Source organism: Talpa occidentalis, unplaced genomic scaffold, assembly GCF_014898055.3.
Source record: "Talpa occidentalis isolate TD23 unplaced genomic scaffold, MPIMG_talOcc4v2.1 talOcc4.4, whole genome shotgun sequence".
Classification (NCBI taxonomy): domain Eukaryota; kingdom Metazoa; phylum Chordata; class Mammalia; order Eulipotyphla; family Talpidae; genus Talpa; species Talpa occidentalis.
Genome location: NW_023604295.1, coordinates 42,771,827 through 42,784,907, shown reverse-complemented (window position 1 = coordinate 42,784,907; position 13,081 = coordinate 42,771,827). Strand labels below are relative to the sequence as shown.

The window sequence follows — 13,081 nt, the reverse complement described above, 5'->3', positions numbered from 1 at the left end:
AAGCACGGGAGGAGACCTGCTTCCCCCAGGTCCCCCCACTGCTTTCAGGGAACAGCAGTTTCAGGAAGGACAGGGGTAGGGACTTCCGCCTAAGGCTGAGATGGAAAGGAGCTGGGTGAGGAACAGAGGAGAGAGACAGCAAACTCTGGAAACGGGGCAGTAGAGACGCGTGGCTTCCAGACCCAGAGTGGCGGCTGGCACTCCTGATTCTCCTACTGACCAGCAGGAACTGGTGTTTAACTATGTATGTTGATTTCTTTATTTTAAAGTGGGGCTGTTGCAAATGCCTCCCTTGTGGGGTTGGCTGTGTGCGTGCAATCACTTTTCCGTCTTAAAGAACTCAGTGTCTGGCATCTAGGAAGTGCTCAGTAAATGCCAGCTCCCCCCACTGCTGTTAAAAGGGGTGTGTGGAGGAGGAAGTGGAGTAGATACTCAGCGAATGCAGGGGGAACTCTTTCTATGAAATCAGGTCAAAGACGTTCAGGGTTAAAAGCTCCCATCGGGTTACTGAGTCCAGTTCCAAGGCAAGAGAACCCGAGGTCCTGGGAGAGCTGCGCAGCTGATGCCCAGGGCCGTGGGGGCACGGGGCACCACAGAGGACAGCAAGGCAATGCGGCAGGAAGAGGACAGTCAAGGGTGACTTCAGAGAACTTGCCTGAGGGCCTGGAGGAAGGAGGGGCCAGCTTGGATGGGGGCAGGGATGAGAAGCCCCTTTGCCTCCCCACCCTCGCCCAGCTCGGGGCTTGGGGTCACAACTGGGTAGTACAAATCCTCTCTCTATAGCTGGTCCAAAAATAGTTTCCATCTAGCTAGCTGGGAAGGCATCGTGACTTCCCTTGCATCCCTCAGGGGCAGCTTCCTCGTCTGTCCCCTGCCGGAGCTGGAGGTCATTTTAGCTCCAAGAAGGCGAAGGAGGAGACAGGAAGGCACTTCCCCTGTTCTTTCTCCAAGTCCCGACTCACTGTCCCGGGCCTCAGCGGGTCTCGCACGGCACACACCATTCACTTCTCTTTCATTCCCTCTCAGTTTCTGCCTCTCTCAGGGTCCCCCAAGGGAGTCTTACCCCCTGTGTGGCCCTCTCCTCACAGCCCGCAGGGCCCCTCCTCTCTGCTCTCTTGTCCCCCCTCCTCTCAGAACAGGTTGCCCTAAAAAAACAGGAATTGAAGAGAAAAAAAAGGGGTGTGTACTGGGAAACCTGTCACTGAAATCTTGTCTGTGTTCTGGACACTTCTGGGCGAGATCCTGGCCTAGCTCCCAGAACTCCCCAAAAACCATCTTAAAAAGAGTAAGAAACCACCCAGGAGCTTTATGTGTTTCCTGTCACTGGGGCCTGTGTGATTCAGAGGCCCTATAACTAGAATGAGCCCCATAGCCCTCAGAACCTGAGGGACACACAGCAGCGGAGGCGGCCTCACTGTCACAGGCAGCCCAGCACTCACCCGCTAGGTCAACGCAAATCTCCGTGAAGAACCAAAACCAGACATGAGTTGACCTCTCTGGGGTCCACAATATCTACCAGCTTCCAAAGGGCACGGCCTTGCTGTGGGGCCGTTGAACGGGAAGGGAAGTCCCTCCTGAGAGGTGCTTTCTGATTCCTTGTTGACAAGCAGGTCAGTGTTATATAAAGGCCCTCCCATGTCCTCACGCGGCCCAGCTCAGCCCTGTGGCAGGGTGTTCTCAGCGTATCTCCCTATCGGGTCCCATGAGAACGTGCCCCTCCCACTGTTTTATCTTGCTCTTCCCTCAGCTGACTTTGGCTCCCCAAAATGTCAGGAATGGATATTTGAAATGCACAGGACATGTTCCCAGTTCCTTCCGAAGGGATCTTAACCTGACTCCAGGTACCTCTGTAGAAAAAAAATAAACCAAGAAAGAAGCTGCTCTTGACGAGTTGCGTGCTTCTCACTACGGGCTTCCTGAGCCCATAAATAGAGCACTCACTTGCCAGGAGGGGTTCCTGGTTGGAGAACCTGCCAAGGAAGGCCGCCCCTCCCACAAAGAAGGCACATCGCTGCCTTGCTCAGCACTGGCCTGTACCCAACTCAGCCCCCTCTAACCAACTCTGCCCCATCCTCGTCAATCTCCCTGAACCACCTTGGAGTTGCTGGGCTGGGAAATCCTTTCTGAACAGTGCTTCTGGGCAAGCTCAGATGCCTACTTGGTGGCTCTGGGCAGCAGTCCAATTTCCTTGTTAACAAAGAGGGGCGGTGCCTTGTCTGCCTTATAAGATGGGAGGAATTCTTTGTGAATGTGAACAGAGAAATGAATTACGCCTTCAAGAAACGTCAAATTCCACTGAAACAGCAAGCACTGAAATCTCCTAATAGAGCAGCTTTCTGGAATACTTACAAAAAGATGAGGCATTGTTCCCAGCACTTGACAGGGATTATCTCATTTGTGTTCCCAATAACCCTAAAGTGGTGTTACAATTATTGCCCTAATTTCTGTAAATATGGAAAATGAAGCACAGAGAGGCCAAGTAATTTATCCAAAGTTAGAGAGCAGGTAGGCATCAGGGTAGAGACTGGAACCACATGTGTAACACATGGGAGCCAATATTCCTAATCACCACATGCACTGCTTCCCCAGTTCAATCCAGTTGTGATCAAGTGATAAAAATATCAACACCACGTAGGTAGCATAAATGTTCACAGTGACTGAGGGCCTGAGGGCCTGGTATAGTTAAAAAAGTGCAACAACCCCATCTGCAGGCTGGCCCTTTTAATCACTGACCATTAAAATTCACTCTTTCCCCCATTTTCTTATCTGTAGACTAAGGGCAGTAGGTTATGGTGCATCCACTGTTGACATTGCCATGTGAGGGCAGGGCAGGGACAAATCTGGAGAATCTGGAATATGCTCCTGGTTCAGTTGTAGACTTAAAAATAGTCAAGGAGAGAGGGCATTGTGAGTGCAAAAAAGTAGCATGAGTTCATCTGCGGACGTGTAGAGAGTGGTAGCCTGGAAGGGAAGTACCTGAAAAGGAGAGATTTACTAGAAGGGTAGTAGCAAGCGGTTAGATCTGGGCCTGCTGTCTGTATGTGTGCGCACATAGATGGACGGGTGGGGGAGGGGACACAAGCAACAAAAGGGAGGGAGGATCACTGTGGAGTGACTGAGGCATTTGAGTTTCTACTTCAGACCCCGTGACCGGACAACAGTTCTGTTGAGGCAAGCTGTGGCGTTCTCCTGCCCGATTTCTCATTCTATGGTTTGCCAGTTCCCCAAGTGAGTTTTTCTGTGGCCGCCTCAATAATTTTTCTAAAATGTAAACCATGGATGACACTTTTGCTGAAAACCCTCCAATGGCTGCTAATCACCTAAAGTACTGCTTCTGTATTTATATTTTGTACACAACATAACAGGTCAAGTCAGCAACCAGGGCCCAGCACCCCAGTCCACCTTGCGGGGCTCCACTCCTGCCCCTTCTGCCCCAGCCCAAGTCCTGGCCATTCCAAACTAGTTGCAGCCTCTGAAAAGGAGCTGAACTGTAGCATGCTTATGCTTGGAAACCATGATATCGTGGTGTGGAGAACAGAGCAGACTGGGGTGATGGCAGAAGAATGGAGAAAAGATGAATTTCGAAGAAATGTAAGAGGTCAGTGGATAAGACTTGGTGGCAGATGGGATACAGGAGTTGATAAGGTAGGAAAAGGGATGATTTCTGGCTTCCGCAGCTGGATGAAAGGCAGAGATTAAAAAAAAAAAAACAACAAACTTAGAAGGGAACCAAGACTGGGAAGAAAACCATAAGATCAGTTTGGGAAATCCTGCACTTAAGACACCCCAGGGGAGATGTTAAGAAGACAAGGAGCTAAAGGGTGCTGAGCAGCAAGTCAGCAACGTAAGGGCAACTGAAGGAACAAGCAGGATGAGACTCCCACGAGAGGCCCAGGACCTCGACAGTTTCAGCACTGAATGGGGGAGCGTGTTCCTCGGTGCCAAGGTCAACAGTGTCAACTGCTACTGAAAAGTCAAGGCAAGAAGTTAAGGCTACAAAAGTCTCCTAGGTGTATCAGGACAAGGCATCAGAGATCCAGAAAGACCTGGATATGGAAAGACTTGAATTCAAGGCTGAATCCAAACTGGACTGAGGTGAGGGCTGACTGATAGGTGACAAATGAAGACAGTAAATGTAAACAAATATTTGAGGAATAAGACTGTGAATATGGAGAAAAGAAATGGGGGCAGTGAGTGAAAGGGGGGGGTGTGAGGGTTTCTCTTTTTCTAGTCTTTTCTCATTTGTTTTTTTAAGATTGAAGAAAACCAGGCATATCTGAAAGTTGACCCAAAAACTTACCAAGAGGGTGAGCACTGGTATAGAATCACTTACCACCTGGGTGTATTTGTTTCTTTACTCATTTGCCTGCAAACACATATAAGATTAAAGACAGTGTTTGACTTTGCTATGCCCAGTGCTCAGGATGGTGCGGATGCACACAGTAGGTGCTTAGAACATGTTGGAAGCTGTGCACATGATTAGGACTATACTGAAATTCTCAGGGAAGACATCCAGTACTATAGAGGATCAGAAGTATTGATGCTTATGACTTAAGTGTGATTCTTAAGATATTTCAAATTCTTAACAAATGTCCAAGAAACCCAGAGACTTCAGGGTAACCTGAGAAAAAGGGATTAAATTCTCTTTCCTTTGGCAGAGTAAGGTCACTGTCAGGCAGAAGTCATGGGGTTTGCATCCCCCAACTGTTCTTGCACATTGTACAGGTTTCTCTACCACACCTCTTCAGAGACGCGAACAGGGATGCATCCTTAGTCTCAGGACAGCTGCTCCTCTGTCCTTGGCTTAGTGTCCACGAACCAGCCCTGACAAGGTGCTTCCTAACAGCCCTGACAAGGTGAACCAGCCCTGACAAGGTGCTTCACCTATTGCCTTCATCTGCTGGACTGCATGCTGTGTTCTATATCTGAGCAGCAAAATGTGACCACTTCTAAATAATACGGTGATGTAGTTTTAAGCAAAGCTTCATCAAACCTCAACATTACTTTCTGAGAGGACAGCATTGGCTAGAAAGCTAAGACTTCAGCATCTAAGGCAACTTAGCCTTGCAAAAAAGAACTTTGATTTCTGGTCTCTTAGCCCCTATTTTGTCAACGCTGACATCCAACTGCCAAGTCCCTCTAGTTACTATTGCATTCCACATGAAGGGAGAATGAAAGGACATGGTCTCTGGCCCAACTCTATCAATCACAGGGAGACTAAGGCAATGGAGGGAAGATGGAAAATGCCATGTTCTTTAATGAACTCACCTTTCCAGTTTCAAAGAAGTCTGTAAACAGCTGAGTGAGACGACCCATAGTCCTCATAGGACCCTGAGAATGCTGACTCAGAAAGAAAAACAGAAGGCCTGTGGTCAAAAGAAATAGAGGGACCTCAAATCAACATCTTGAGTGTGGCTCACCCTGCCCAATCTTCCTGGCAGGCCCTGCTGGGGAAATGCCAACCACATTTGGAGAGACATGAATTCACTACCCTCTTGGTCATTGCAACAGGAAGAGGTTACTATTTTAGACCTGGAAAGCTGTCATGTTTTTGTGGTTGGTTAACAGCTGTCCTAGTCCACCCTCCCTTGGCCACTGCTCAGAGACTGGTGCAGCGCTGTCACTGGACAGAGTTGTTTGGAAGGTCACATGAGTGGGCCATGCTGAACCTTGGCTGTCGGAACCCTGCCAAGTCACAAGATGGTAGGAAATGGCAGCTCACAGAAGAGCACCCCCTGAGGGTTAGGGGAGGTCGGCTTCTCTTGGGGCAAGGCTTGGAGCCAACCATTGGTAGGGAGTATGACCAACATGTCAATCTTCTTAGTCATAGCCTCCCCCACATGGGAGGGTCAGTAGTAGCCACATTAACTGGTAGATTAAATGAGATTATTCATGTGAAGAGGGTGCTACAAACTAGAATAGGCTGACAAAGGTTCATTTTTAAAAGCATATTCAACATAATCAATAACAATAGCCAGACACCCAGTCAAATACTGGAGGAGCACTCTTGCCTTCCATCAAGTAACAGGTACCTCAGTTGGTCCCTTGGCATGTGGGTCCTTCAAGCCTGCTTGGATATATCCTAACATAACTCGGGGAAACTCACGAAAGCAGAAAAAAAGTTTCTTAAAATTTTGGTCAAGATAATGAGCACTTATTAGGTAAGACCTGGAATATATAAGCTAAGTGCTTGGGTGGTGGTAACTGGTAATTCAGAGATTTGGGAAGGGTCTAAGGCAAATCAAAATAAGTAAGATTATGTAGAAATGAAAATAATTATTTAGTTGCAATGTTTTCTAGGTCTGAATCTATAATCAAGAATCACAAGGAGCTTTAGTCTAGGTTCTGGGCCTCAGTTTTCCCAAATGTAGACAGTTAGAGCAGGTAACACACAGTTACCTGTGTGACTGGTACTGTTAAGAAAAGCTGCAAATAAGCCTACTATGTAGTGCCTGCTCAGGCTGAGTGCAAAATACTAACAAATCAGCCTCAATTTTTTTTCCAAGGACACCACCCAATGTAGTCAAAAGGGCATTAAAATAGATTCTCCTTGTATTATTACATCTGCCTGTTGCTAATGGTCAATTTAATGTCAAACAACATATCAACCCGGGAAGTATATTCCTTTACCTTAGGGATGGTGGGGATTTGGGTAGGGAGGGCTGGTGGTTGTGGGCAGAGGTGTTAAGAGGGCAACAGTCAGGGCTCAGGAAGGTGCCTCAGAAAAAAGGAAATAAAATTTCCAGCAGGTTGGACTTACTCAGTGACTTACAGACGCCAGAGAGCACTCGGGTCTGGGTGGGGTTCTTAGGTCAGTGCTCTGCGCACCATGGATATTCACCCCAAAAGGAAAACAGCACTTTATCCAACCCCACCCACTCACCAGAGACAAGGAGCAGCAGAGACCTATCATTAGTTAAGTCACAGTTTCCAAAATCAAGAACAAACTCAAAGCAACATCTCAGCACCCAAGAAATGGAACCAAGAGAGCTTTAAGAAGAACTATTTTGAAAACCAAAAACCAAAAACCAAAACAAAAGAAACAAAAGAATAACTCTCTCAGTTACAGAGCCCTCTCACAGCTTTCCAGGGACAACAAAACTTTGGAAATTAAATTCAAGACTGTGAGTAACTCCAACCCTTTGGCCCTGGCACCCAAGAATGCTTGGCACTGAGGGGCACTCAATGAACTCTTGCTGAGGGAGGTGAATGCAGCCACCTACCTAAATCAAAACGACCCTCAGAGGGTTTCCATATCCATCACTGTGTTGTCTAAGATACTCACTAAGCTCTGGTTTTTCCAAAGAGCTTTCTCCAACCACAAGCGGCAAGAGGCCGGCTGACTCCAGAGAAGAGCAGCCCAGCTCACCAGGACCACGTGGCTGAAAGCAGCACTGCTTTATCATACGACTCTGCCTGAAATGTTGGTAACTTTTTGCTCTCAAGGTGAACTTGATGCAGACGGAATTCTTACAGGATTTCTATCAAATTGAGAACTTCTGAAACCAACCTGTTTGGATGCCATGAATGTGTCTGATGCTTCTATCCCTGGAAGGAAACGTTCCTGGGGAGGAGGTGGCGAGACCAGAGAGTAACATTTATTCTACACCCCTGATGAGAGGCAGCACACGGGGACCTCTGCAGACACCGTCCTGTTCAGGGCTCACAACAAACTTCTGGTGTATTTGATAGGTAAGAAGAATGGGATCCCAGAGGGTAAGTGAAGAGACCATGGCCACAGAGATAGAAAAGGTCAGGGCCAGGTTGGGAATCCAGTTTTTGCCTCACCTGGTCATTTTCTACCCATTACAGGAGGATGCTTCAAAAGGACCTGCAGGGTTCCCATGGTCGTGGGGAGACATCTGTATGCTCACCAGCAACACAATTCTGGCAACTTTGCCAGATACTGGTGCAACCCTGCAGACCACGCACTGGCGCTCAACCAGCCTAGTAAACAGTCTCCATGGAAGTGCCTTTCCTAAGTACTGGTCCATCATAGTTGTTGAGAGTTGAGTAGCTTTGGGACAAATTCTCCTCTGGGAGTCCCCATACCCTGAGCACCCCATCCACCAGTGACTGCAGAAAGCGGAATGTGACTTCTTGGCATTGCTGTCCCATGCACGATTAGGATTTATATACAAATTAGGTGATGGAAATGGTTACACAGGATATTCCTTTAGGAGAGAAGGGTCCTTTCTATACAAGATATATATTTTTGCAAATAGCATCCAGACAACCAAAGCAAACTGAGCAGAGATTAACATATATGAAGAAACATGGAGAACTTTCTAGGTTCTCCCACCTGAGGCACACAGTGGTAGCATTCCTACCAAAAGGCCCCTTCCTAGGAAATTAAATGTGTCAAAACTTGATTCATTTAAAAGGTACTTTTGGATTTCTGTGTCATTGAAACCACATTCAAGATGGTCCTGTAACAAGTCATTTATGAAATACGCTAACTGTATATAATGCAGGGACAGAAGGTCAAACTGCCACCTTAGCCCCAGAGTAGTTAGTCACCAGGCTACTGACTCTGAGTGTGAAAACTACATTTCTGGAAAAAAAAAATGGAATAAATATGGTGAGAAGCACTTCTTAAAACACATCTGTTGCTAAAGGAAGTCTTCATTTGTTGAGAGTCAAGAAGTCTAGAACTAGACCTGAATGTCAGTGTCACTTTATCTGGAGAATTTCAGCAAAACCATGTGAATGAAGCCTTCTGGAAACTCAGCCCAAACCCAGAACCTGTGCTTGGACCCTGGTTCTGACCAAATAGGAATTACACCACTTGTTTCACTCTGCACTTTTTTTTTTTTAGTGTTTGGGCGAGAACTACAGATGCCCCCTGACATCTAATTGCCCACCACACATTAAGGGCTTGGTGGACAGTTAGATGGGTAGATGGAGAGATAAGCCAAATACTCTATTAGATGAAGTGAAATACTAGAGAGCTTTCTTGGATGTACTTCTGGAATATCACAGTCACAGGCCAAACGGGTTCTGTTCAAAATTCTGTATCTTATTTGATTTAGATTTTCCAAATATATGAAACTCAAGAAATATGCTGAGTACTAGCAAATTATCCAATCTACCCCAGTGTAGCCATTTTAGGTACAGAGACTGCTGAAAGCATCAGAGAGTCAGGGTTGGGACTGATTTCAACAGGTTTACCTGAAATCCCAGGAAATGCACTGTTTGGGTACCGAAACCAACAAAGAACAAACTCTTGACTACATTAAAAACAAACAGACCATACCCTAGTTCTCATTTTCTATTAGTAGAGGGACCCCAAAAAGTCAACATTTTACAAGACTCAAAAGACTAAAAGCTCTCACAGTGGCCCCATGAAGCTCCCTTTGCACACACAGGAGCAGTTTATGGGCAGGACCATTCTCTGGCTCAGGATGCTTCCAGACACCAGAGGGAAACACACGGGTCCTGTCTGCACAGGCAACGTGCATGTGGCACAAAGGAGGAACAAAGTGGCTCAAATGCCCCTAGACCTTAGTCTTATTTGCTTTACTACTAAATTTGATGATGCATATAACATATTACAAACCTGCAATCTCTTCCATTTCCCCCTTGGTCCTGTTCCTTTTGTTGGGGTAGGGCGAGGCGGGAATAAGTAAGAACTACAAGCTTCTGGTACATGGCAAGACTAAAGAGAAGTTTCTCTAGGACATCCCTGCAAGTTGCAGCCCTGGCTCAGCCCAGCCCTGTGTGAAGACAGATCACAACCACATAGTCCCTTGCAGACAGGCTGCAGGGAAGTGGTGAGCCAGACAGAAAACGCTGAAGTCAGCTGCTCATGAGCCTGAGTCAGCATCTTCACGACCAGAGTGGTTGTTGAGAAACAGGCTCTTTCCCACAAAAACCCCAAATGCAACATGAATCCAAGAACTCAAACCAACACACACAATTCCAGAGTAGAAGCCTCAAGTTAACCGTGGGTGCCAAAGAACTGGGGGCTGGAACTCGTCACCCACCCATTCACAGCTGCCTCCCGAACAAGTGGTTGTGTTTAAAAGACAACAAAGTAAGTGCAGACCACGACACAAATGCAAAAGCACGACTTTGTTAACACACTATCCAGGCCTGCCTGGGCCTTCCTAAACCTTCAAACACAACAATGACCTCATGCCAGAAGGTATTTGCTCCAAGTAGACTTGGGCGTCCTCACACTTCAACTACTTGTGGCTTTTAAAGTAAAGAGGTGAAGGATGCTAATGGGGCACAACAGAAAGAGTCAAAATGCCCTAATCAGTGTTGCATTGTATTAAAGTAATTTAATTCCAAGTGCTCCTTAGAACACAGACATACGAAAAAAAGGTAAGACACAGAATAGTCATGAACACACACGCAGTAACTCAGAAAATAAATTTGAGAATGAAAGATACTAACCTCAAAGAATGAGTGATGGAATTATGAGCAGTTAATTTTATTTCTTTCTACTCTTTTGACTATTCTTGAACTAAGACTAATCCTCCACTTATCTGGAGTCTTTCTCTCGACTGGGAAGTTCTGGGAGGGATGCACCTGAAAGAGGGGGTGCAAGAGCTCCTTGCCTGGTTTGCCAGAGGGTCCAAATTAATCCTGGTCACCACCAAGCGGACAGACAGCACACCCTGAACATGCATCTAATGACTTGCCTGTACTTTTCAAATTTTCCTTAACAAGGTGTATGACTTGTTGAGGAGGTGAGAGGTATGCCACCTCAGCAATGGGGGAGTTAGTGACTTGGGGCATCATGCATTTAGGAGCCTCAGGGGCTTCACCAACCTCCCATTTGTCCACAGCAGGACGGTGCAGAGGGAGGGGAGCAGCAAGGGAGGAGCACCCAGGGGCTTCTGAACACCGAGTCTGGCAGAATCCTGAAATGCAAGGTTACTCAGAACTGTGGGCTCTGGGGATGGAGAAAAAGACTGCATATTCACCCAGCTATGGGCGATTCCTATTTCAAAATGACAAGATTTCCCTACGGAAGTCACTCATACCTCATGGCACGTCCTGTGCCTCCTGGCTCGGTGCTGTGTTCAGAGACTATGACTTCTGGGAGGGGGAAGGGAGGCAGCCACCAGGCACTGGGCCGCTTCCTGCCAAGTTCCACGCCAGGTCCTTTATCTACACATTTCCTTTCAATTCTCAAAATTACACAGAAACAAGAGTTGTTGGCCCAGTTTGGGAACAGGAAACCTGAACGTCTTAGCAAAGTAAATCAACAAACCCAGGAGGCAGAGTTTGCACATGCCGTCTGATTTGGAAGCTCTTACTCACAGGCAACCTGGATGCAAGCAGCCTTGTGGGGTGAAGATATATGAGGGATTATTTCTGGTTCCTGAGGGGAAAGGAAGGACAGTCCTGTGATAATGCTTGATGATATGTTTCTTTAAAAAACAAAACCCTGCAGAAGGTCAATTACAGATGGTGCCAGGCTTCCAGGAGCGCTCTGATGGTGGCTGCTAAGGGAATGGATGCTCCATCCACTGTGCTGGACTCCTGGGCAAAGCCTGGAGATTAACAGGGAAAGGAGCCCTGGCAGCGGCTGGGGGTCCCAGAGGGCATGGCAGACTCATAAAGGAGCCAGTGCTCAACAAGCCCACTCATGCCAGGCAACTCTCTTTGCACACATTCCCTAACCCTCATGACTGCCCCAGTGACACGAACAGCATGTGGTGCTACTGGATTTCACCTTGGTTTTGTCTGCAAACCCAGACAGAACCAGCCAATAGACACCAAACTGTTACCAGTGTGACAGGGAAGAGCAGATCCCTTTCATGTTTAGGGCATCAAATCCTAACTCATCCCCAGCTTGCTCTTCAGTGACATTCATGCCCACTCTTTCTGGAGCAGTTCCAAGTTTGTACATGCTGACCCCACTTACCCACAACTAAACTCACACTTGTCCCCCGGAATTGGTCTGCCCCCACCTGCTGACCCTCCACAATGGTCATCCTCCATATGGGTGGTCACCCTCCACATGACAGAACAAGTCTATGTTCTGATTTGTTTCACATGTATGTGCTTTATCTTCCTGACTATATACTAAGTACCCTTCAAATCAACATTTCCCAATGGGAAGACCATTCTCAAGGAAGAAATGGTCTTAGAAAGCAAAATACACAATTTGTGGAAGAAAGAATAGTCTTCCCCAAATTTGTTCTGTTTACTATATTTGGAGGTATTGGACAGAATGACGCTTTTCAGACATAATTTTAAAGCAGCTCATCTTATTTTACAACCCCCCAGAATACGAACTCCCAGCTAGTCATGTAATTGGAATCCACGGCAAGTCTTACACTTGGATTTAAGAAAATTAAGTGCTCAAACATGACACAATAAAAACTTGGCTTGGTTATAGTTCATTCAAAAAACTTAAATCTGCACATTTTGGTAGTAAAGATAAAAATAAGCTCAATAGTAAGATGTGACTGTTTAACTGAAAAGAAAAGGAAAAGTGAGCATACTATGCGGGTGCGTTAAAGGAACGCGAGATCCTGGGAGCAAACATTCAGCTAGACTCTGGGCTTAGCCCGGGTTGTGGAGAATGACAACACACCTGGTTCTGAGACATACATGTAACAGAATGATAGAGTCCTCAGAGAAGGAAGAGACTGGGGTGTCTGCCTGGAAAAAAGAGAAGAGAGAAACATACAGTTGGGTGGAAGTTACTGAGTAGCAAGTTTCAGTTCAATAGAAAAAGGAACCTTCAAACCATCCTCAGGATGTCAGGGATGGCCTTCAAGAATGTTCATGGCTAATCCTTAGCGCCTGTGACTGTGTTACTTTACATACATGGTAAGAAGACCTTGTAGATATGAGTCACCTAAGGATCTTGAGATGGAAGTTCTCCTGGGTTATCTTTGTGGATCCAATGGAATTGCAAGACTCTTTCTAAGAGAGAAGCAGGAATGTCAGAAAAAGTGTGATGACAACAAAGCAGATAGCAGAGTCAAAAAAAGATCTGAGGATGCTCCCCCACTGGCTTCGCAATAGAGGAGGGGCTACAAGCCAAGGACCTGCAGATGGCTTCTAGAAGCTGAAAAAAGACAAGGAAATGGATTCTCGCCTAGAGCTTCGAGAT

At 46.6% G+C, this 13,081-nt stretch overlaps 1 protein-coding gene across 1 annotated transcript in view; it reads right to left on the bottom strand.

The window, feature by feature from the left end:
* ITGB5 (integrin subunit beta 5) overlaps window positions 1-13,081 on the bottom strand; it is a 106,952-nt gene that overhangs the window by 16,434 nt on the left and 77,437 nt on the right. The window lies entirely within an intron of this gene.